The sequence below is a fragment of the Hemitrygon akajei genome, chromosome 8 (assembly GCF_048418815.1).
Source record: "Hemitrygon akajei chromosome 8, sHemAka1.3, whole genome shotgun sequence".
NCBI lineage: Eukaryota > Metazoa > Chordata > Chondrichthyes > Myliobatiformes > Dasyatidae > Hemitrygon > Hemitrygon akajei.
The window spans coordinates 81,711,763-81,739,183 of NC_133131.1; positions in this window are offsets into that span (position 1 = coordinate 81,711,763).

Here is a 27,421-nt window from a genome sequence, read left to right on the forward strand (position 1 = left end):
TTAATATCTCCAGTCACAAAAACAAAACTTCTACATTTATTTTATTCCATTCACAACTCCTTAATGAAGCAATCCATTCCTGTATGATAAATGATACTGAAAGGGCTGAAAACTGATGAGGACAAGTAGTTCGTAGTGCCCACCACTACCAAAACCTTTGACATCAGTAGCAATAGAAATACCCTTAAGTGTAATCATGAGCCTGAAACTCAAATGGCCCAGTCATTATGGCTTCAAGCTGTGTGCTGCCACAGGATTTCAAATGCAAACCCTAAATGGGTTTCTCCTGGCTGTTCCTGTTTCCTTCCACATCCCAATAATAGGCGGGATAGCTGGCAAATAAATTTCCATAGCTATAAACAAATCACAAGGGGGAAGCGTAGGGAGTTGATGGGTAAATTTGATAGATGAATAGATAGATACTTTATTGAGCCCAAAGGAAATTACAGTGTCACAGTAACAAGTGCACAAATGTACAAACATTAGAAGAGAATTAGAAATTACCTCAAGCACTTCCCCAACTATAGGTTGACTTATTATAGAGCCTAATGGCTGATGGTAAGAATGACTTCATACAGCCCTCTTTGGAGCAGCACAGTTGTCTTAGTCTATAACTGAAAGTGCTCCTCTATTCAGCCAAGGTGGAGGTAAAGGGTAAGAAACATTGTCCAGAATTGCCAGGATTTTCTGTAGGGTCCTTTGTTCTAGTAAGACTCCAGTATGTTCAGTTTGACTCCTATAACAGAGCCAGCATTTCCAATCAGTTTATAGAGCTAGTCTGAAATAATGAAAGGAGGAATGAAACAAAAGGGAAAGCTCTGCTGGAAGTCAGCATGAAAATTGTGGACTGAATGGCCAACTTTGTTGAAGTAAGAAAATGCATAAACTTCTTAAACTCTATCTAAACTTACCTAAATGTAAGACACCTGAAAAAATTGTGAATAATATGGAAATAAAATGGATTCCCTTCAGGATATTAAAACTTGGGAAATAAAATATAGATTCTTCACATCTTTTTTGAAATGTCCAAATTGATTTACAACCAATAATGTACTTTGAATTTCAATAATGTTTGTTACGTAGGAAATGTGATGGTAGATTTGAATACAGCAAACTATTATAAAATGCTTTAATCATAACCAGATACTGTATGTTTCAGAAATGTTGATTGCATGATAAATTAGATAGGATGCCTAGGATAATTCCCTGTCTTTGTCCAAATAGCATTGTGGATCCATTTGAGAGATCAGATATTCAAAAAATGTTTACATAAAACATAGAACTACACAGCACAGTACAGGTCCTTCAGGCCATGATGTTGTGCCAACCATTTGATAATATTCTAAGATCAATCGAACTATTCCCTCCTACAAAACCCTCCATTTTTCTATCACCCATGTGCCTCAAGTGTTTCTTAAATGTTATCAGCATTTTAAGAGGTTACTTTCAATTTCAGTTTCTAAACATTGTGCACCTAAGGCATCAGAATAGACCAGATGAATCAAATGGCCTAATTAGACCATAAGACCATAAAAGCAGAATTAGGCCATTTGGCCCATCAAGTCTGCTCTGCCATTTCATCACGTCTGATCCATTATTCCTCTCAGAACCCACCTCCCACCTACTCCCCATATCATGCCTTGACCAATCAAAATCTCTCAAACTCTGCTTTAAATATTTGTAAAGATATTGCCTCCACAGCTGCCTCTGGCAACAAATTCCACAGATTCACCACTCTCTGGCTAAAGAAATTCTTCCTCAATGCCGTTCCAAAAGGATGCCCTCTATTCTGAGGCTGTGTCCTCTGGTCCTAGACTCTCCCACCATAGGAAATATCCTCCCCACATCTACTCTATCAACAACTTTCACCATTTATTATATTTTAATTAGGTCATTCTTCTGAATTCTATTAAATACAGGTCCACAGCCATCAAGCGCTCTTCATATGATAAGCTGTTCAACCTCGAAATCATTTTCGTAAATTTCCATTGTACCCTCTCCAGTGTCAGCACATTCTTTCTAATATAAAGGGCCCAAAACCGCTCACAATACTCCAAGTGAGGCCTCACCAGTACTTTGTAAAGCCTCAACATTACATCATTGCTTTTATATTCCAGTCTTCTTGAAATAAATGCTAACATTGCATTTGCCTTCCTCACCACAGACTCAAGCTGCAAATTAACCTTTAGGGAAACCTGCACCAGGACTTCAAAGTCCCTTTGCGCCTCAGATTTTGGTATTTTCTCTCCACTTAGAAAATAGTCAAACCGTTCATTTCTTCTACCAAAGTGCATGACCATACACTTCCTGACACTGTATTCCATCTACCATTTCTTTGCCCATTCTCCTAATCTGTCTAGGCTCTTCTATAGCCTCTCTACTTCCTCAATTCTACCTGCCCCTCCACCTAGCTTCCTATCATCCATAAACTGTGCACCAAAGCCATCAACTCCATCATCCAAATCACTGACGTATATTATAGAAAGAAGAGGTCCCAACACAGACCCTGTGGGATACCACTAGTTATCGGCAGCCAACCAGAAAAGATTCCCTTTAGTCCCACTCTTTGTCTCTTGCCAATCAGCCACTGTTTTTTCCATGTTGGTATCTTTCCTGTAATACCATGGGCTCTTAACCTGTTAAGCAGCTTTATGTGTGGCACTTTGACAAAGGCCTTCTGAAAATCCAAGTACACAACATCAACCAATTCTCTTTTGTCTATCCTGCTTATTATTGTTCAAAGAATTCCAACAGATTTTTCAGGAAACATTTTTCCTTGAGGAACCATGCTGACTACAGCCTACTTTATCATGTGCCACCAAGTACTCCAAAACCACATCCTTAACAATAAACTGCAACATCGGTCGGTCACCAGTGGAGTGCCTCAGGGATCTGTCCTGGGACCCTTACTCTTCATGATTTTCATAAATGACCAGGATGAGGAAATGGAGGGATGGTTAGTAAGTTTGCTAATGACACAAAGGTTGGAGATGTTGTGGATAGTCCGGAGGGCTCTCAGAGGTTACAGCGGGACATTGATAAGTTGCAAAACTGGGCTGAGAAGTGGCAGATCGAGTTCAACCCAGATAAGCGTGAAGTGGTTCATTTCGGTAGGTCATATATGATGGCAGAATATAGTATTAATGGTAAGACTCTTGGCAGTGTGATCAGAGGGATCTTGGGGTCCGAGTCCATAGGACGCTCAAAGCAGCTGAGCAGGTTGACTCTGTGGTTAAGAAGACGTACAGTGTATTGGCCTTCATCAATCATGGATTTGAATTTAGGAGCCGAGAGGTAATGTTGCAGCTATATAAGACCCTGGTCAGACCCCACTTGGAGTATTGTGCTCAGTTCTGGTCGCCTCCCTATAGGAAGGATGTGGAAGCCATAGAAAGGGTGCAGAGAAGATTTACAAGGATGTTGCCTGGATTGGGGAGCATGCTTAATGAGAACAGGTTGAGTGAACTTGGCCTTTTCTCCTTGGAGCGAAGGAGGATGAGAGGTGACCTAATAGAGGTGTATAAAATGATGAGAGGCACTGATTGTGTGGATAGACAGAGGCTTTTTCCCAGGGCTGAAATGGTTGCCACAAAAGGACACAAGTTTAAGGTGCTGGGGAGTAGGTATGGAGGAGATGTCAGGGGTAAGCTTTTTACTCAGAGAGTGGTGAGTACGTGGAATGGACTGCCGGCAACGGTGGTGGAGGCGGATACGATAGGGTCTTTTAAGAGACTTTTGGATAAGTACATGTAGCTTAGAAAAATAGAGGGCTATAGGTAAGCCTAGTAATTTCTAAGGTAGGGACATGTTTGCTACAACTTTGTGGGCCAAAGGGCCTGTATTGTGCTGTAGGTTTTCTATGTTTCTAACTTTCCAGCCACTGAGGTCAGACTAACGGGCCTACAATTTCCTTTCTTCTGCCTCTCTCCTTTCTCAAAGAATAGAGTAACATTTTTAATTTTCCAGTCTTCTGGAACCATTTCAGAATCTAGTGATTCTTGAAAGATTAATACTAATGCCTCCACCATCTGTTCAGTCACCTCTTTCAGCACTCTGGGGTGTACATCATCCGGTCCGGTGACTTGTCTACAGTCAGACCTTCCAGTTTCCCAAGAACCTACTCCCTAGTATTGGCAACTTCACACACTTCTCACCCCTGACATGCTGGGAATTCCACCATACCACTAGTGTCTTCCACAGTGAAGATTAATTCAAAATACTCAGTTCATCCACCATTTTCTGTCCCCCATTACTATCTCTCCAGCATAGTTTTTCATTTTCATCTCTCTTTTACACTTCATGTATCTCAATTCTGCTTCTATGTCTTATGGTCTTGTGATCTAAGCAAAGAATCTTCTGGGTAGGCAGCAAAAGTGATGTAAGCAAAATGAAATGTAGTTTTGGACTTTGCTGCAGCTTCTATGGAATTTGCATATTTGCAGAAAAGCAGCTTGAGCCTTAACTAAAATACCAAGTTTTAGCAGAATTATCAAGGCATATTTGAACTTGAGTTAAACGTGAATTAATTTTAAGATATCCTCCATCTGAAATGTATGTATACTTCCCATTGAGCTGGATTTTTGTGTATGCTTAGCTTATGTGTTCTGCTTTTGTTTGGAGGTCAGTGGGACCAATTCGCCAATAACATAATGTCTGCACAGAGCCATTTCCCCTGTGTTCATCGCCAATCCACACAGCAGATTTTTGTTGGCTTTGTGGAACAGTCCATGTTCCAAGTCTATACGGGTATCCATCCCCCACTTTTCCTTCGCTACATCGACGACTGCATTGGCGCTGCCTCCTGCACGCATGCTGAGCTCGTCGACTTCATTAACTTTGCCTCCAACTTTCACCCTGTCCTCAAATTTACCTGGTCCATTTCCGACACCTCCCTCCCCTTTCTTGATCTTTCTGTCTCCATCTCTAGAGATGGCCTATCTACTGATATCTACTATAAGCCTACAGACTCTCACAGCTACCTGGACTATTCCTCTTCCCACCCTGTCTCTTGCAAAAACGCTATCCCCTTCTCACAATTCCTCCGTCTCTGCCGCATCTGCTCTCAGAATTAGGCTTTTCCTTCCAGGATGAAGGAGATGTCTTCCTTTCTTAAACAAAGGGGCTTCCCTTCGTCCACCATCAACTCTGCTCTCAAATGCATCAATCCCATTTCCCGCACATCTGCCCTCACCCCACTCGGGATAGGGTTCCCCTTGTCCCTACCTATCACCCCATCAGCCTCCAGGTCCAACATATAATTCTCAGTAACTTCCGCCACCTCCAACGGGATCCCACTACCAAACGCATTTTTCCCTCCCCCCTTCTTTCTGCTTTTTGCAGGGATCGCTCCCTAAGCAACTCCCTTGTCCACTCGTCCCCCCCATCCCTTCCCACCGATCTCCCTCCTGGCACTTATCCTTGTAAATGGAACAAGTGCTACACCTGCCCTTACACTTCCTCCCTCACCACCATTCAGGGCCCCAGACAGTCCTTCCAGGTGAGCCGACACTTCACTTGTGAGTCGGCTGGTGTGGTATACTGCGTCCGGTGCTCCCGGTGTGGCCTTTTATATATTGGTGAGACCGGACGCAGACTGGGAGACCATTTCGCTGAACACCTACGCTCGGTCCGCCAGAAAAAGCAGGATCTCCCAGTGGCCACACATTTTAATTCCACGTCCCATTCCCATTCCCATTTTGATATGTCTATCCATGGCCTCCTCTAATGCCAAAATGAATCCAAACTCAGGTTGGAAGAACATCACCTTATATACCAACTGGATAGCCTCCAACCTGATGGCATGAACATTGACTTCTCTAACTTCCGTTAATGCCCCTCCTCCCCTTCTTACCCCATCCCTGACATATTTAGTTGTTTTCCTGTTCTCCATCTCCCTCTGGTGCTCCCCCCCTTTCTTTCTCCTGAGGCCTCCCGTCCCATGATCCTTTCCCTTCTCCAGCTTTGTATCACTTTCGCCAAATCACCTTTCCAGCTCTTAGCTTCATCCCACCCCCTCCGGTCTTCTCCTATCATTTCGCATTTCCCCCTCCCCCCACTACTTTCAAATCTCTTACTATCTTTCCTTTCGGTTAGTCCTGACGAAGGGTCTCGGCCCGAAACGTCGACAGCGCTTCTCCCTATAGATTCTGCCTGGCCTGCTGTGTTCCACCAGCATTTTGTGTGTGTTGTTGTTGTTTGAATTTCCAGCATCTGCAGATTTCCTCGTGTTGCTCAGCAGATTATTTATTCAGGCCGATTTGAAGCATAGCAAGAATTTGTGTTTTATGTTGGCACTTCAATGCTCTTGAAGTTACATATGCCTACTGGTTATAACTAAAGGCTTAGGACCCATCTAAGTGATCCACTCACATGTGGCTCAACTCTTGTATAGATGTGTACAAGCAATCCCCTTCCATCCAGGAAAATAATCAGCATCGGCCCTCTGTGCTAAACAGTAACCAAAGCATTTATTAAGATGGACAAGTTGTGCTGTCAACCGAAACCAATCAAAGTACAGAACCCTCATGAGCCAGCTGGAGACTCACAATGTGTTAGAATAATTAAGTTGATGTAAAAATCCAGTCCAATCATAAAACAAGAAGTAAAGAAAATTGGAACTGAGAGAGATAAAAGGGAGAAGTAATTATACTAGTCTGATCCAATAGTATTGGAATTTTGAAGGAATGCAACTCTGTATTATTTTTATTTATATCTATATGACTTATATTATCAGTGCCAGAATTATTGACTAAGAATTATAACAACTGCATTTGGTTGCACTAGCCCTGGTTATTTTCTATTGAGTTCAGTGGGAAACTACGGCTTCATGTCCCTACATGGATTTCAATGCTGAGTAACCAGTTGAGAGCAGTTTCTGGGGGAGCATGGCTACACAGGCATAATTTTGAGATTTCCACATTTAACTATGCATGTGTGGATTCCAGACGTTCCTGCCCAATTTGTTCCATGATAAAAATACACATAAATAGCTTCACCACTATTCTTAACATAAAATTTGGGCCAATATAATTTCTGTCATCTGATACTTACATACTTGTTTCCATAAAATTAACCAATAAAAAGAATTTTAATACTAAAATCTGATCTGACCCTGTATAGTTTCTATAGCTACAATCATGATTCTAAAATATCTCAAACTCAGAGAGGTTCAACAAGCAACAATGATCTTTATGCAAATTTTAATGAAGGCATTCCAACAATGTGATAGTCATACACATAAATCCCCAAAGTACAGAACTCACTGGACAGACAGAAGCAATTTAATGTTAGTATCATGTAACAAACTAACATTTATTTTCAAATAATGGACCTTCTTAAGTTGCAGCAGATTTAAGTGAATTCAATAAAACAATGTTTAACAGTGGACATGCATCTCTGTAGACCTGAACTGAAAAATATTTTAAAAAGTAATGAAGCAGCCTACTAAGCCTGGACTGGAAATTTATGAGACTTGCTATCCTCAGTTTAGCTTCAGAATTATCACCCAAAATCTGCCCTGAAAGCCCTTGGGCCCACAATTCCATCATAAATATTTGCATGTGTCTGCCATTGACCTCTAGTGTTAACCTGACCAAATTTGGCAGAACTGCGAGATATCATCTATATTAAGTAAATCCCATGGATATCCACAGCAGTACATGAGTATGTTAGGTGCTGTTTGTGGATAGAATTTACACAAGCAGTTAAGAATGTCATAAGCATTAATTGCCACAGTCTCATTTCAAAAGATCACTAACCTGTGCTTCTAACGAGCATGAGAAATACTGAAAGAATACTAATTATCTGAGTATCCAGACTATGACATAACTTGGAACTAAAATAGCTCTTATATCTCTTTATTTGGCAAAACATAATTCCTGATTAAAGCACAAACAAATGGCCTGAAACCTCTTATCCTTTTGCAATGATCCATCAAATGCTGATGTTTCTGCTTGGCTTTGATAGAGGTTATATTACAAGATGTAGATGGACCCAATTCTGCCACACAATCTATTGCTGTCACTATACCAACCTGACATCCTTCAGTCATGCTAAGGTCAAAGAACCTAACCAATTAGAAAACCTTCATCCCCTTATACTAATAATAAACCTAACTTGTTAAATTGTGTTGTACCTTTTGTATGCTGCATGACCAAATGTTATTGAAAACCTCAATGTAATAGAATAACAACACATCCTGACCCTTCATCCTGACAAAAGGTTTCGGCCCGAAACATCGACAGCTCTTCTCCCTATAGATGCTGCCTAGCCTGCTGCGTTCCACCAGCATTTTGTGTGCGTTGTTTGAATTTCCTGCATCTGCAGATTTCCTCGTGTTTGCTATGTAATAGAATAGTTTGTTCATAAGAAGCGTACTTTTGGAAATTTGCTCCCTTTTTTCATGAATGTAGACAAGTGAAGGAAACTTGCATCTAGTTGCCCAATGTTCCTCATTACAGTAAGGAAGCACAATTGAACAAACAGTATGGATTGCTTCTAATGGCTAAAGCAGGCTCATTTCTATTCTGATGCCTGTCTGTGGCGTTGGCATGTTCTTGCTATGATCAAGTGGGAAACCTCTGGGTGCTCTTGTTTCCTCCAACATCTAAAAAAAATATACACAAATTGTTAGGTTAATTGACCACTGTAAGTTCCTAGTGTTTAGGTCAGTAGTAGATTCTGAAGGGAGTTGATACGAATACAAAAAGAATAAAGATATAGGACTGGTGTGAATTTGTGCCGGATGACTAGTAAGTACTCAATGGCCCGAGAGCTGTTTAATGCTGTATTGAACTCTTTGACACTAATCACAATTTGGTCAACCCACTCCTTCTACCCTTATTTCCTGTTTCCACGTCTTCACAACTGAGGCCAGGTCCAAATTCTGTTTCACAATTTGAGCCCAAATTTATTTCTACTCCTAAACAATGACCTGATCCCACCTGTGGTCCTCTTGCATCCCCAACTCACCCTCTTACCAACCATCAAACCCTCTTGCCCTACCCTTCACATTCTTTGTGTGCTCCCTGATCTCCACTCTACATCCTGATTTTGAATGCCTCATCCCAGGATCCTCCCTCCTCCTTCCAAAGGATGTCATGAGAGAGGTCTTTTACCAAACCCTACATCCTGCAGCCTGGCCTGTGGGTAAGTTAATTTTCCTTTGCTGATAGGTGTCAGACACAAACTTGACACTTTTGGGTGGTATACAATTTCTAGCTTTCTTGTTTTTACCCATTTCCTTCCCACCTTCCACAGATCAAACAATCTTTCAGATTCACTTGCATGTCTAGCGCACTGCATTTCATGTTCACAATGTGATCTCCTCCGCAAATGCAAATAGGGGGTGATCACATTGTGATCATTTTCATTTGAGCAATTTACATTTTTCTGGACTCAATACTGAACTTTACAACTTAAGGTAACAGGTTATTCTCGAGAGGGAGGGCAAGAACCCAGATGTTGTGGTCCATGTAGGGACCAACGACGTGGGTAGGATGAGTGAGGGGGTCCTGCGTAATGAGTTCAAGGAGTTAGGTGCAAAGCTGAAGGGCAGGACCTCCAGGGTAACAATCTCAGGATTGCTACCTGTGCCACGTGCGAGTGAGGCAAGGAACAGAAGGATTATACAGATTAATACATGGCTGAGAGGATGGTGCAGGAGGGAGGGCTTCAGGTTTTTAGATAATTGGGCTTTGTTCCAAGGAAGGTGGGATCTGTTCCGACAGGACGGTTTATACCTGAGCTGGAGCGGTACTAACGTTCTTGCAGGGAAGTTTGCTAGTGCTTTTTGGGGGGGGGGGGTAAACTAAATTTGCAGGGGGCAGGGATCCAGAATGCGAGAGAGGATAGCGAGATGAAGAATAAAGGACAGGCGGGGACTACACGGTTCCGGAATATTAAGTGTGTAGTAGAGAAAGGTGAGGAGGAACAAGTGATAAGGAGGACACATGTACAGAGGGATGGTCTGACGGAACATGGAGGTAAATGTGCAGAAAGAATAAGTAAACTTAGGAAGGGCAACAAAATTCAAGGGGCGTATAGCCCGATGGGAGTTCGGGGAGCTGGGTTAAGCACAATAGGCAGCGATTTAAACAAAGAGAGGAGAAATGGGCTAAAAATTCTATATCTGAATGCACAAAGTGTCAGAAATAAGGCGGATGAGCTTGAAACCCAGGTGCGAATGGGTAACTATGATGTTGTTGGGATAACGGAGACATGGCTGCAGGGAGATCAGACCTGGGAAATGAATGTACAAGGGTATACGTGCTATCGTAGGGACAGAAATGTGGGCAGAGGGGGTGGGGTGGCCCTGTTGGTGAGGAATGAGATTCAGTCCTTTGCAAGGGGGGACATAGGATCAGGAGAAGTAGAGTCTGTGTGGATAGAACTGAGGAACAGTAAGGGCAAAAAGACCCTAATGGGTGTTGTCTACAGGCCACCAAACAGTAGCATGGATATCGGGTGCAAGTTGAATAGGGAGTTAACATTGGCATGTGGCAAAGGTAATGTCGCAGTAGTTATGGGGGATTTCAACATGCAGGTGAACTGGGAGAATTAGGTTGGTGCTGGATCCCAGGATAGGGAGTTTGTAGAGTGCCTACGGGATGCATTCTTGGAACAGCTTGTACGAGAGCCGACCGGGGACAAGGCTATTCTGGATTTAGTCTTGTGTAATGAACAGGATTTGATAAGCGATCTTGAAGTAAAGGAGCCATTAGGAGGTAGTGACTATAATATAATAAGTTTTTATCTGCAATTTGAGAAGGATAAGGGCAGATCGGAGGTGTCAGTGTTGCAGTTGAACAGGGGAAACTATGGAGCCATGAGGGAGGAGCTGATCAAAGTTAACTGGACGGATATCCTAGCAGAAAAGACAGTGGAACAGCAATGGCAGGTATTCTTGGGAATAATGCACAAGGTACAAAATCAGTTCATCCCCCAGAGAAGGAAGGATTCAAAGGGGGGAAAGGGGCCACAGTGATTGACAAAGGAAGTCAGAGATTGCATAGCATTAAAAAAAAGGAAATATGACAGAGCTAAGGTGAGTGGGAGGACAGATAATTGGGAAATTTTTAGAGAACAACAAAACTTAACTAAAAAGGCAATACGGGGAGAAAAAATGAGGTACAAACGCAAGCTAGCCAGGAATATAAAGGAGGATAGCAAAAGCTTTTTTAGGTATGTGAGGAGAAAGAAGATAGTTAAGAACAATGTTGGGCCCTTGAAGAATGAATTGGGTGAAATTGTTATGGGAAACAGAGAAATGGCAGAAGAATTTATTAAGTACTTTAGATCTGTCTTCACTAGGGAAGACACAAGCAATCTCCCAGATGTATGGATGGGCCAAGGACATAGGGTAACAGAGGAAATGAAACAGATTGACATTAGGAAGGAAACGGTGATGAGTAGACTGATGGGACTGAAGGCTGACAAATCCCCAGGTCCAAATGGTCTGCATCCTAGGGTACTAAAGGAGGTGGCCCTGGAAATTGTGAATGCATTGGTAATCATTTTCCAATGTTCCTCAGATTCAGGATCAGTTCCTGAGGATTGGAGAATGGCTAATGTTATCCTACTTTTTAAGAAAGGAGGGAGGGATAAAACAGAGAACTATCGTCCTGTCAGTCTAGCATCAGTAGTGGGGAAGCCCATTATTAAAGATGTGGCGTATCTAGATAGCAGTGATAGGATTGGGCTGAGCCAGCATGGGTTTACCAAGGACAAATCATGCTTGACTAATCTATTGGAGTTTTTCGAGGATGTAACCAGGAGGTTAGACAAGAGAGATCTAGTGGATGTAGTGTACCTTGATTTTCAGAAGGCATTTGATAAGGTCCCACATAGGAGATTGGTGGGTAAAATCAGAGCTCATGGCATTGGGGGGAAGATATTGACATGGATAGAAAACTGGTTGGCAGATAGAAAGCAAAGGGTAATGGTGAATGGGTGTTTCTCGGAATGGCAGGTGGTGACTAGTGGGGTGCCACAGGGCTTAGTATTGGGACCACAGCTGTTTACGATTTACATCAATGATTTAGATGAAGGCATTGAGAATAACATCAGCAAGTTTGCTGGTGATACTAAGCTGGGTGGCAGTGTGACATGTGATGAGGATGTTAGGTGAATTCCAGGTGACTTGGATAGGCTGAGTGAGTGGGTAGATACTTGGCAGATGACGTTTAATGTGAATAAGTGTGAGGTTATCCACTTTGGGAGTAAGAACAGGAAGGCAGATTATTATCTGAACGGTGTAGAGTTAGGTAAGGGAGAAATACAAAGAGATCTAGGAGTCCTTGTTCATCAGTCACTGAAGGTGAATGAGCAAGTGCAGCAGGCAGTGAAGAAGGCTAATGGAATGTTGGCCTTTATTACAAAGGGAATTGAGTACAAGAGAAAGGAAATTTTTTGCATTTGTACAGGGCCCTGGAGAGACCACACCTGGAGTACTGTGTACAGTTTTGGTCTCCAGGGTTAAGGAAGGACATCCTGGCTGTAGAGGAAGTGCAGCGTAGATTCACGAAGTTAATTCCTGGGATGTCCAGACTGTCTTACGCAGAGAGGTTAGAGAGACTGGGCTTGTACATGCTGGAATTAAGGAGATTGAGAGGGGATCTGATTACAATATATAAGATTATTAAGGGATTGGACAAGATAGAGGCAGGAAATATGTTCCAGGTGCTGGGAGAGTCCAGTTCCAGAGGGCATGGTTTGAGAATATGGGGTAGGTCATTTAGGACAGAGTTAAGGAAAAGCTTCTTCTCCCAGAGAGTTGTGGGGGTCTGGAATGCACTGCCTCAGAAGGCAGTGGAGGCCAGTTCTCTGGATGCTTTCAAGAAGGAGCTAGATAGGTATCTTATGGATAGGGGAATCAAGGGATATGGGGACAAGGCAGGAACCGGGTATTAATAGTAGATGATCAGCCATGATCTCAGAATGGCGGTGCAGGCTCAGAGGGCCGAATGGTCTACTTCTGCACCTATTGTCTATTGTCTATTGATTTCTTGGTCGGTCTTATTATAAATCTATAATATGGGACCTACAAGTGACTTATATCCACTCCAATTTGCCTACCGGATCTACAGGTCCACAGCAGATGTCATCTCATTGGCTCTTCCTTCAACCCTGGAACATCTGGACAGCAAAGATACATAATCAAGATCTTGTGGCTGTTACTGAAACTTGGCCGGAGGAACGGCAGGATTGGCTGATGCAGGTACCGGGGTTTAGGTGTTTTAAAATGAATTTAGGATGGGAGGTAGAAAAGGGGGGAAGTAGCATTACTGGTCAGGGATAGTATCAGGCTATAGAAAAGGAGGACGCTGCAGAAGGAGTGTCCATGGAGTTAGTCTGGGTGGTAGTCAGAAATAGGAAGGGATCAATCACTGTGCTGGGAGTAGTCTATAGGCCCCCAAACAGCCCTTGGGACACCGAGGAGCAGATAAGCAGGCAGATTATAGAATGGTGCAGGAAATACAGGGTTGTAGTTATGGGTGATTTCAACTTCCCTCATTGACTGGCACCTTCTGACTGCAAGGGGGATAGATGGGGCTGAATTTGCCAGGTGTGTTCAAGAAGGATTCCTGACACAGTATGTGGACCGGCCGACGAGAGGAGAGGCCATACTGGATCTAGTTCTGGGTAATGAACCTGGTCAGGTGACAGACCTCTTGGTGGGGGAGCATTTTGGTGAGAGTGACCACAACTCCCTTAGCTTCAGCATAGCTATGGAAAGGGATAAAATCAAACAAAATGGGAAAGCACTTAACTGGGGAAGGGCTAACTATGAAGGGATAAGACAGGAACTAGCGAGAGTAAATTGAAAACAGATGTTCGAGGGTGAAAGCACAGAGCTAATGTGGAGGAATTTAGGGACCACTTGTGCTGGGTTCAGGATAGGTTTGTCCCACTGAAACAAGGAAAAAATGGTAGGAAAAGGGAACCGTGGTTGACAAAACACGTGAGGCAACTCGTCAAGAGGAAGAAGGAAGCATATGTTAGATATAAGAAGTAGGAAGCAGGAGGGGCTCATGAGAAATATAGGGTAGCCAGGGAAGGAGCTTAAGAAAGGACTTAGGAGAGCTCGAAGGGGGCATGAGAAGGCCTTGGCATGTAGGATTAAGGGGAACTCCAAGCTGTTCTCTGCATATGTGAAGAACAGAAGGATGACAATAGACAAGACAATAGACAATAGACAGTAGGTGCAGGAGTAGGCCATTCGGCCCTTCTAGCCAGCACCACCATTCACTGTGATCATGGCTGATCATACACAATCAGTGCCCCGTTCCTGCCCTCTCCCCATATCCCTTGACCCCGATATATATATAAGAGCTCTATCTATGACAACAATGAAGGTGGGGCTGCTAAAGGATAAAGAAGGCAACACGTGCCTGGAGGCGGAGGAGGTTGGGGAGGTCCTAAATGAATACTTTGCTTCAGTATTCACAAGTGAAAAGGACCTTGACCAGGGTGAGGTTGAAATAGAACAGGCCTGTGTGCTGGACAATGTGGAGATTAAGGAAGAAGAAGTGTTGAATCTTCTTAACATCAAGATTGATAAGTCCCCAGGGCCGGACGTGATATACCCCAGGTTGCTGTGGGAAGTGAGAGAAGAGATCGCTGGAGCAGTAGCTATGATCTTTGAATCCTCTTTGGCTGCAGGGGAGGTGCTGGAAGATTGAAAAATGGCAAATGTAGTTCCCTTGTTTAAAAAAGGTAATAGGGAGAACCCTGGGAACTATAGACCAGTGAGTCTTACATCAGTGGTCTGCAAACTATTGGAAAGGATTCTTAAGGATAGGATCTAGAAGGATTTGGAGAAGTACAGTCTACTCAAGGATAGTCATCATTGCTTTGTGAAGGGAAGGTCATGCCTCACGAGCCTAATTGAGTTTTTTGAAGAGGTAACAAAAGAAATTGATGAGGGTAGGGCGGTAGATGTGGTCTACATGGATTTTAGCAAGGCATTTGACAAGGTCCTCATGAGAGACTCATCCAGAAAGTCATGAAGCATGGGATCAGTGGAACCTTGGCTGTTTGGATAAAAAATTGGCTTACAGGAAGAAAGCAGTGGGTAGTACTGGAAGGAAAGTATTCTGCCTGGAGGTTGGTGACTAGTGGAGTGCCGCAGGGATCTGTCCTGGGACCCCTGCTATTTGTGATTTTTATAAATGACCTGGATGTAGAGGCGGAAGGATGGGTGAGCAAGTTTGTGGATGGCACAAAGATTGGAGGAGTTGTGGGTGGAGCTGTAGGTTGTCAAAGGTTACAAGAGGATATAGACAGGATGCAGAGTTGGGCAGAAAAGTGGCAGATGGAGTTCAATCCAGATAAGTGTGAGGTGATGTATTTTGGAAGGACAAACCAGAAGGCTGAGTACAGGGTTAATAGTTGGTTACTTAAGAGTGTGGATGGACAGAGGGACCTTGAGGTTCAAATCCATACATCCCTCAAGGTTGCTGCACAGGTTGATAGGATAGTTAAGAAGGCCTATGGGATGCTAGGCTTCATTAATAGGGGGATTGAGTTCAAGAGTAGAGAGGTCATGTTGCAACTCTACAAATCTCTGGTGAGACCACACTTAGAGTATTGTGTTCAGTTCTGGTCACCTAATTATAGGAAGGATGTGGAAGCTATGGAAAGGGTGCAGAGGAGACTTACCAGGATATTGCCTGGATTGGAAAATAAGTCTTATGAGGCAAGGTTAGCAGAGCTGGGACTTTTCTCTTTGGAGTGGAGAAGGATGACAGGGGACATGTTAGAGGTCTACAAGTTTATGAGAGGCACAGTTAGGGTGGATAGCCAGTACCTGTTTCCCAGGGTACAAATAGCAAACAGCAGAGGGCATATGTACAATGTTAAGTGGTGGGGGGAGTTTAGGGGAGACATCAGGGGTACATTTTTGACACAGAGGGTGCCTGGAATGACTTGCCAGGGATGGTGGTGGAGGCTAAAACATTAGGGGTAATTAAGAGCCTCTTGGACAGGCACATGGATGAAAGAAAAATAGAGGTAGTGTGGGTTTAGTACCTTTTTAAAGGAATATATGGGTCGACACAACATCGAGGGCCGAAGGGCCTGTACTGTGCTGTAGTGTTCTAGCATCTAGTCTCTAGTGTCTAGTTCTTTATTGACTACAGCTCAGCATTCAATACCATCTTCCGCTCAAAACTAATCAATAAACTTCAAGACCTTAGCCTCAATACCTCCTGGTGCAATTGGATCCTCGATCTCCTCAGTTGCAGATACCAGTCAATTCAGATTGGCAACAACATCTCCTCCACAATCTCTATCAGCACAGGTGCACAGCAGCCTGTGTGCTTAGACCCCTGCTCTACGTGCTTTACATTTATGATCAATGCCATATTCAAGTTTGCTGATGACACCATTGTTGTAGGCCAAATCAAAGACAGTGTCAAATCAGCATATTGGAGGGCAATTGAAAATCATCGGTTCTAGTGATGAGGATCAGCAACTTTAAATTCCTAGGTGTTATTTTTTTGGAGGACCTGTCTGGGGCCAGCATGTAGGTGCAATTATGAAGAAAGTATGGCAGCACCTCTACTTCCTTAAGAGTTTGCAAAGATTTGGCATGACATCTACAACTTCGACAAACTTATATAGATGTGTAGTGGAGAGTAAATTGACTGGTTGCATCACAGCCTAGTATGCAAACACCAATGCCCTTGAAAGGAAGGTCCTACAAAAAGTAATGGATATGTATCAGTCTGTCACAGGTAAAGCTCTCACCACATTGAGCACATCTACATGGAGTATTGTTGCAGGAAAGCAGCCTCCATCATCAGGGACCCCCACCACTCAGCTCATGCTCTCTTCTCGTTGCTGCCATCAGCAAGCAGCTACAGGAGCCTCAGGACTCTGACCAGCAGGGTTAGAAACAGTTATTACCACTCAGTCATCTGGCTCTTGAACCAAAGGGGATAACTTCACTCAACTTCACTTGCCCCATCATTGAAATGTTCCCACAACCTATGCACTCACTGTCAAGGACTCTTCATCTCATGTTTTGAATGCTTATTGCTTATTTATTTATTTATTATATTATTTCTTTCTTTTTGTATTTACTCAATTTGTTGTCTTTGGCACAATGGTTAAATGCCAAAGTTGATGATGTCTTTCTATTATGGTTATTATTCTATTATGGATTTATTGAATATCCCCACAAGAAAATGAATCTCAGGGTTGTATATGGTGGCATATATGTACTTTGATAATAAACGTACTCTGAACTTTAATATTAGCTCGGCTTTCTCCCCACTTCCTGTTTTTCCTCGCATTTTTCCCTCCCTAACCTGCTGGGCTTTTCACATTTCACAGCCCCCACATTCTTGTGTCCATGTCTGACCTTCTATCTGTTCCTATTCATTCGCTGACCAGATATCCTAGTTTATCCTTATGGACTCCTGACTTTATCCTGTTGGATGCATCCTCTTCCCCCACCCTCCCCATGTCTTTAACAGCTGCTTTTGTCTCATTTTCAGTTGTGACAAAGTGTCTTTGACCTGCAATGTTGAGTCTCTGTTTTTACAAATGCAGTCAGATTTGGTGAATATTTCTAGCATTTTCTCTTTTTGCTTTAATCACCTCCAAAGTTCAGACCTGTGTGTTTATGCATGGAAATGTGAAGTGTTCTGTGAAAGATTTGACTGTATAATTGCAGAGCTACAATTCAGAATTTATTCCTTCATGGTGTGGTACTTCCAGACATCCGAAAAGGATGAAATGTGGAATATTGGAAGCATGGCCGCATAATTGACTGTAACATTCAATCTTCTCAATGTGCATGAAATAGCAAAATTACCTCATCCTCTGAACAGAAATTAACTTGCTAACCCCCACCAACTGAGCAGAAGTACTGCCATTAACCTCTAACTATTTCATGGGTACATGGTGCAATTCCGGCAGCTTCCCACTTTTCCTGTAAATAGGCCACAGATACTCATTTAACAGAAATGTACACATATCGTCTCTGTACATTGATACCAATGAGGTACTGCAGACTGAGTGGATGTTGGCTCCCATCCAGTGTTTCTTTGCTTTCCTCTCCCACTGTCCCTGACATACTGAACTCAAAAGGTCATGCTCCCCCCCATTAAAATAAATATCTTCTTATGCCAAGCTGAAGCTTATCCTCTCCAACCCAGCTTCCAACATGATTGTACCTTTGAACATTAACTGACTCCCACCGTAATCAAAAGATAAATTCCCCATCCTCTCAGATGCAACACTTTGTTCAACAAATTTTGTTCTTCATCGAGAAACAAGAACAACCCATAACCCAGATTAAAACCTGCAGTTTGTAACATTTTCCCAACCTCACCCTCAAATGCACAAAACAGATGAATTTTTAGCCAACCTTTCTTGGACAATAAAACAGATAGTTAAGCTTAGTTTACCTTTCTTGAAGTTAATCTCTTTCTTTCCCATTCATAAATTCTAAAAACTTGTAAGGCAAATGTTACACATTTCTGAATTCTGGGTCGAACTTGAGATAAGCACACATGGATTTCACCTTCAACTGAAATGAGATGATTTCTATCCTTGCTGTTGATGCTTGTTAAACAAGGAAAAGCTTGCTCACACATGTAAGAAGATGAAAACTGCAGCAAAATTTCCATTGCTGAATGGCAATATATTCTTCTTTTACAGTAATCCAGAACTTGTCCATGGGCAGGTCAATAAATTTCACCCTGAGTGCATGATCAGAGTGCAGCTTACAAAGTTCTTCCTCTTCTCTCAAAGTCAAGTTCTCAGACTGAGCAGAAGATTTAGGCAAAGGGCCCCTCACCAGTCATACACTTGTGTTGAAAGGGAGAAAAATACTCTTCAATTTTGTTCTGAAGTTCTTCCAGGTGGTTTTCAATAAGTCTCGAGACTTTCTGATATCCTTCCTCACTCTCAAGCCCAAGCAGCAGTGGAAACGTTTCAGTATTTCCTTTTGCAACATGATTTTTCCAAAGATTCAGTTTCCTCTTAAATCAAAGAATCTCGTCATTTGAAGTTATAAAAGCTTCTCCAGGGCCTTGCAGAGACTTGTTCAATTGATCCATACGATGAAATATTTCTGCTAAATAGGCTAGATTTTTCCTGAAAGTACTCCTTCAGTTCACCTTTCAGCTCAAGCACTCCACTGAGAACTCTTCCTCTGCTAAGACACTGGAATTCTGTATGTAGCAGGAGATTGGTGAGTTCTTTCCCCAGGTGTTCACAGTTTTTTAAACAATATTGAGTGAACCGGTCTTAAAGCTACTAAATAACTTGCTTCTTGAATCCTTTTACTGACTGTAACTTTATTCTCAAAAGCTTTAATCTGTTTTGTTTTGAGATGCCAACAGCTGTTTAAAATAATCAGCACTTTTATATGTCATATGGCTTTGATTTGTAGTTAAGTGTCTTTTCAATTTTGCTGGGGCCATTTGTACATTGTTTGTCACAATGGAACGGACAACTTGGATCACCAGTCCATGGAAAACCCATTGATAAGTAGCTTTCATTGTAAAGACGGATTTTTTTGTGTCCGTTGTTACATTGGTGCAGTAAAATGACTCAGAAGATTGTAATTCTTCATCATTAACCTTAGCTTTCTTTCCATTTCTTTCCAACATAAATGTGAACTGCTCAGATTATGTTTGATATCAAGAAGAGCAGCCTTGTGCATGAATGCCTGAGTTGTGCCACCCTCTTCCTTGGAATTTTAATCACAAAATTAATGAGGGTAATTCAATCCAGCTCACCCCACAGGAGCCTGACAGATAGGGGATTTATTTTAACTCCCCCGACATTGCATTCCATTCCATTAATTGGCTCCTGAATTCCATCAGATTTTCAATAAAGCTGCTTAAAGTTACAGGGAAGTTTGTAAAACGTAATAATCTTTGGAATGCTTATAGAGGGTTAATGAGTCTGCTTCAGGAGGAATACTTTTTGAGGGGGGGTAAACGACATCATTTCACATTTCAATCAGATTTCACAATTTGTTTAAGTATCATTATAATGACAAATATGATCAGGGATGTAAGCCTCTTTGGTTATGAAAGCATATAGAATGATGTTGAATTTCTCAACATGCCATATAAACTAAACACCTTATCTATATCCAAATATGGTCTGAAATAATCAGTTGTAAAAAAATTATGATGCCATCCTGCTGGATTTTTATGGTGACTCAAACCACAGTACTGTCAGTCCTTCAAGGGCACTTCCAATATATTAACTTCAACAATACAGACATTTAATATTGCTGTGTTTCTTTACACTGAACAGTGACAACGTACTCATTGTACTGAGGGTTCTGGCAGAAAATCCCAGGATGCAGAAAAACCAAGCTTTCTTTGTTGGTTCTGAAATACAAACCCTTGACTGACCTTTCAGTCACTAGTCATTCCTTTTCACTGAATTCAGCATGAGTCACTCCTATCACAACAAAAAGGAAATTGCTCATGTACTTTATAAACAAAGCTACTCAAGCTACTTTTTATTATAAATACAATGACTTCACAAAGAGTTCAATTCCAGCAGTTACATGTTGCATAGGTAAATTGGTATGGACGTTTTCCTTAAAAGTAAGTACAATAATTGATGTGACGTCTCCAAAAAAATCTGCTGCATATTTTCCAAAACCACACAACAATGCAATTTAATGACCGTCGGACAAATTAAGAATGTTTTAAAAAATCAAGAATTCTTTGTTCTTTCCCTTCCGCATAACATGAGCAATGAACTAAAGCCAACATAGCTCTCCAGGGGGAGGTCTTCAGAATGTGAGATCGTTTGACAACACATTGCATTATCCCTTCCCATAATTTTCTCTTTCCCACAGCCTGAAGAGCGCCCCCGTGCAATCTCTGTTCATTTCTATTTCTCACATTCACATAATTCTCATAAATATGAGAGGTAGAGACAGATAAAGATAAACCTTGAAATGTCATATCCAATCTGTGATCACATTAACTAATTCTACAATCAATTACATTTAATTAATTTATGACTGTGGTGCATTATCAAATACACTATCATTAGAGACCCGCGCCACCCAGGACTTCCCTTCTTCTCATTACTACCGTCAGGGAGGAGGCACAAGAGTCTGAAGTTGCACATTCAACAGTTTAGAACTAGCTTTCTCCCCTCTGCCATCACGTTTCCAAATGGTCCATGAACCCAAGAACACTACATCTGTATTTCTCTTTTGCACTATTTACTTTTTATTGTAGCAATATTTTTTATGTCTTGCACAGTACTCCTGCCACAAAAAAGCAGATTTCACGGTAATTCAGCATCTGCAGGCTACAGTTTTCCTTGTATTAAAATAGTTCCTTTTCTGTACATTACCCCTCTGCACCAAGACAGATGATTTTTTAATCACAGAACTGAACAAAGAGTCAAATTCAGAACTCTGCTTAGTTTTCAGTAATTTTGTCCTGAAATCACAAGTTCTATAATTCATTTTTACTTATAAAGAAATTGATGACAGTATATCACTACAACATTAAATTGTTCGCATTAAAGCTTTTACACCAGGCTGAGATGCATCCGGTGTGCATCTATAGCAGTCTGTCAAACTTTTAGGGCACATGCCAAATCTATGCAAACTTTTAAGAAAGTAAAGGTGCTGCCTTGCCTTCTCTGTGGTCACACTTGCACACTGACCCGAGGACAGACACTCTGTTGTAATAATGCCGAGGAATTTTAAGTTCCTGACTATCTCCACCTCCTATCCGCTAATGAGGACTCCCTCATGGACCTTCAGCTTCTTCCTTCTGTAACTCAAAGACATTTTGCTTTGATTTGTTACAATGGGATGCCCAGTATATACATTACCTTTAACTAGCCATTTAATATAATTTGTTTTATGACCTAAGTTTACTTTTGATATTGTTCCCTCCAATTTGCTTTGACAGGCCAATGGAAATGAAGTTAATACTGGAAGTGTCTGTCACTCTCATTTCCCTGGCCTGTCCATAGATTTAAATAAACACTTGATTGAGCTCTAGTAGCATTTTCATATGGATCTTCATTCCAGTTTTGTATTTTTATTTAGAGACACAGCATGGCAACAGGCACCTCCGGCCCAATGAGCCTGAGCTGCCCGTCCAAACCCATGTGACCAACTAACTTACTAACCTGCTCACCTTTGGAATGTGGGGGGAAACCATAGCACCTGGAGGTCCTACAGACAAGGGTGGGTTCTGTACTCGGATTACAGTGTTACATGAACTGCTCTGCTACTGTGTCACCCCAGTTAAGTAATTCCTTACTTACTTAACTGAATATCCCCTAAATTTGTGAAAAGCATCCTATTATTGCAGATACTAAGGCAAGTAGCTTCGATGCGCTAGTGGTGAATACAAAAGAGAAGAGAGCAAACATATTAAAACTTTTTCTTTGAAAAACAAAAGCCTGAAAATGCTGGAATATGCAGCAAAAAATCAAACTGGTGGAAGATCTTAGCGGACCAGCCTGCTGCTTCCCAGGAAGAAATGACCAGATTGATTAGACCTAATTCAAGGACCTGAGAATACAAAAGATACCTGTGACTGAAAGCAACTTGACACAGAACTGAGCCCAGATCTTGTGTTCTATTCCCATCAATCAACAAATTCCTGTGGTATTCAAATTGTTTACTAAAAAAAGATGGCTTATTTTAAGCTACATTATTATTTTTATTCATGCAATGTACAGTACGTGCTATATAGCATATAAACTGAGATGGAACTGAATGACTTTGCCAATGAAAACAATTTTCATCCCCCACTAACACCATGACACGGTAACTGATTTATGTACCACCCTTAGGACACAATGTTTGTAACAGGATGAACGCAAGTGAACAGACAATCCTGTTCCAATTACAGTATATATCGAATGGAAATTAAATCAGGATAGATGCCAAAGCAATACTCCTCCATATTAACAGATATTTTACAATAATAGATTGGTTTGTAGATTCTTTAGTAGTTTCCTAGGAAAGATAAAATTTCAAGAGAACGCCTGAGATACAAGAGCAATGCAGTTAATAATGGGATTGTGGATTTCAGGGATTATTCCTAGTTCCTACGTTAAGTATCACCAGTAGGTATAAATACTGATTTTAGATCAAAATGATCCCAATGATAAACTAGGTATTTTAAATTGAACGCGGTCGGCAGCTGCTTTGTTGACTGGAAACTACTTTCTCTAAAACAGGAGATAGATGTCAATAGACAATAGACAATAGGTGCAGAAGTAGACCATTCGGCCCTTCGAGCCTGCACCGCCATTCTGAGATCATGGCTGATCATCTACTATCAATACCCGGTTCCTGCCTTGTCCCCATATCCCTTGATTCCCCTATCCATAAGATACCTATCTAGCTCCTTCTTGAAAGCATCCAGAGAATTGGCCTCCACTGCCTTCTGAGGCAGTGCATTCCACACCCCCACAACTCTCTGGGAGAAGAAGTTTTTCCTTAACTCTGTCCTAAATGATCAACCCCTTATTCTTAAACCATGCCCTCTGGTACTGGACTCTCCCAGCATCTGGAACATATTTCCTGCCTCTATCTTGTCCAATCCCTTAATAATCTTATATTAAGATCCCCTCTCAATCTCCTTAATTCCAGCATGTACAAGCCCAGTCTCTCTAACCTCTCTGCGTAAGACAGTCCGGACATCCCAGGAATTAACCTTGTGAATCTACGCTGCACTTCTTCTACAGCCAGGATGTCCTTCCTTAACCCTGGAGACCAAAACTGTACACAATACTCCAGGTGTGGTCTCACTAGGGCCCTGTACAAATGCAAAAGGATTTCCATGCTCTTGTACTCAATTCCCTTTGTAATAAAGGCCAACATTCCATTAGCCTTCTTTACTGCCTGCTGTACTTGCTCATTCACCTTCAGTGACTGATGAACAAGGACTCCTAGATCTCTTTGTATTTCTCCCTTACCTAACTCTACACCATTCAGATAATAATCTGCCTTCATGTTCTTACTCCCAAAGTGGATAACCTCACACTTATTTACATTAAACGTCATCTGCCAAGTATCTGCCTACTCACCCAGCCTATCCAAGTCACCCTGAATTCTCCTAACATCCTCATCACATGTCACACTGCCACCCAGCTTAGTATCACCAGCAAACTTGCTGATGTTATTCTCAATTCCTTCATCTAAATCGTTGATGTAAATCATAAACAGCTGTGGTCCCAATACCGAGTCCTGTGGCACCCCACTAGTCACCACCTGCCATTCCGAGGAACACCCATTCACCGCTACCCTTTGCTTTCTATCTGCCAACCAGTTTTCTATCAATATGTCAATAAAGAAATTTTGCTTATACAATACATTTGCCTGGAATAACTGCTAAGATGTTTTTGTTAACATGGGGGCACATATAATGCAGAAGACAAGACACAGATGTCCCACTCTGATGCTGATCTTTTCTGTAATACAGCTTGTCAAACCATTTGGGTGTACAATACCGTATACTAGCAGGGTGGCAGAAAGAAAGTGCTACATTACAACTGTCAAAGGTTGTAAGTACATTTTGGGCAGGAGAATTGTCAGGCACAGAAGGCCAGATTACTCAACAACATTTTGAGAAAAAGAAATGCGAGTATGCCAGGAATCAGCGATAAGTCTAAGCAGCAGGCTGGATCCAAGAAAATCTGACCAATAACATTCTCTCCTGAGTCTCATTCACCATTTTTGAAACTTCTATTTAATGACAAGCTACTTGAGGTGTGGTGACTAATCTGCTTGCTTTTAAGAGAAGCAGGATTTACCTAATTTAGACCTAGACTCATACAGTCGTCAAAAAGGACAGTGCAGAAACATGCCCTTTGGCCCATCTAGTCAATGCTGAACCATTTAAGCTGCCTAGTCCCATCAACCTTCACCGGGGACCATAGCCCTCCATAATCCTACCCTCCATATACCTATCCAAACTTCTCTTCAATGTTGAAGTTGAGCTCGCATGCATCCCTTGCCCTGGCAGCTTGTTCCACACTCTCATGATCCTCTGAATGAAGAAGTTTCCCCTCATGTTCCCCTTAAACTTTTCACCTTTCACCCTTAACCTATGATCTCTAGTTGTAGTCCCACACAACCTCAGAGGAACAAGCCTGCTTGCATTTACACTATCTATACCCCTCATAATTTTGTATAACTCTATCAAATCTTCCTTCAGTCTTCTACGTTCCATGTAATGAAGTTCTAAGCTATTCAATCTTTCCTTAGAACTCAGTTCTTCCTGTCCTGGCAATATCCTTGTAAATTTTCTCTGTATTCTTTCAACCTTATTTACATCTTTCTTGTCGGTAGAAGACCAAAATTGCACAGAGTACTCCAAATTAGGCCTCACCGCCGTCTTACACAACTTCAGCATATCATTCCCTCTGCTGTACTCTGTACATTGATCTATGAAGACCAATATGCCAATAGCTTTCTTTGTGACCCTATCTAACTGTGACATCATTTTCAATGAATTATGGCCCTGTATTCTCAGATCCCTTTATTCTACCACACTCCTCAGTGCCCTAACATTCACTGTGTTGGTCCTACCAAAGTGCAACACTTTCCACTGCTTGCATTACGTTCCATCAGCCATTTTAGCCCATTTACCCAGCAGTTTCAGATCCTGCTGCAAACTCCGATAGTTTTCCTCACTGTCCACTGTATCACTAATTTTTCTGTCATCCACAAATTTGCTGACCCAGTTTATCACATTATCATCCAGATCATTGACATAGATGACCAACAATAACAGACCCAGCTTCAATCCCTGTAGCACTTCACTAGTCACAAGTCTCCAGTCAGAGAGTCAACTATCTGCTATCATTCTCTAGCTTCTCCCATAAAGCCAATGATATTTCTTTTTTTTTTTCCTTTTTGGGATGTGGGGGTTCTGTTGAAAACTCTGACCTGGAGCTACACTTTGACTTTGGTTCTTTGCGGGAACTGAACCTGCTCTTAGGGCTTCACGACCGGCCACTTTTGATATCCCGAGGATGCAGCCTGGAAGACAAGTGTGCCTTCAGTGCTCCAGGATTTCGTGGCTCTGTGGACATGTTGATTCTAGGCTGGTGCCTGACTGAAATGTTTTGGGAGAACACGGAACATCGGGAGCAGTGGATTAGCTGCCGGGGGCTGTGTGTCAGAGAGCTGCGCCTCTTTGGTGCTGACTCTCCGAGCACAGAGCTCGGAAAGAGTGATACAACAACATCGTAAATCAGCGAGTTGTTTGTTAGGTCTACCCTCTCACTATGAAATGGGGTCACCACTCTTTCACTTATTAGGAAGAAAGAGAGCCTGTGGTATGTTGATTTACCAGGTGAAAAAGTAGCCTTTGGGGTACTGCAAGCCTATGTCTTTGTTGATGCTTTGCTGCATGTTTGGCTGCTCAGTGGAGAGTGGTGATGCTTTCTTTGCTGGTGAGGGGTGGGGAGGGGGTCATTGCCTTGTTGCTGCTTGTGTGTGGGAGGGGGAGTTGAGCGGGGCTTTGGGTTTCTATTTTGCTTTAACTGTCATTCATTCTTTGGGGTACTCCTCTGTTTTCATGGATGTCTGCAAAGAAAAAGAAACTCAGGATGTAAATTGCATACATTTCTCTGACACTAAATGTACCTAGTGAAACCTATTGAATCCTATTGTTTTCATATTCCACAAGGGCCCAGTCTGATTTTAGCTTCCTAAACCTTACATATGCTGACTAAATTTAGGACCATCTAAGGATCCCTTACCTCACCATCCTTGTTCATTTTCTTTATAGGAACATGACGATCTTCAACTCTGATCAGCTGGTCTTTAATCACCTTCTACATGTCAGATGTGAACTTGTCCATCAGCAGTTGCTCCCTATTAATGCTCCTCAGTTCCTGTTTTATCCTGTCACCATTTGCCCTCCCTCAATTCAGTACCTTCCTGCTAGATCCAATATTAACTATCTTAAAGCATAATGAGCTGTGGCCAAAATTCCCAAAATATTCATCTACTATCAGGTCTGTCACTTGGCCTAGTGAAGATAGATATGCAAATGTCATTCTTTTCTCAGGAAAGTGATGACATGTCAGCAACAGTATGACAGCATGAAAGCACTGTTTCCAATTTCCAGAGTATAATGACATTTATTAGTTGGATAAAGAGATTAAGAGAGCTGAAAGAAATTCTCATTTTCAATAGAAATTCCTCGCCTTTATTCCATCCCTAGATCTATCCAAGTTTGTATTCAATGCAAGTGAACAGACAGAATTTGCTTTTGGGAAACAGACCATATACATTACTGATTGAAAGTTGCAAAATGTTAAAACAGTTTTGTTTTCCCTACTTGTGTTGCAGAAATTATTTGGATAAATAATTTAAATTATTAAAAACAATGGAATTGTTTGAAGGATTGTTCAATACAGTTTCATTATCATTCAAAACATA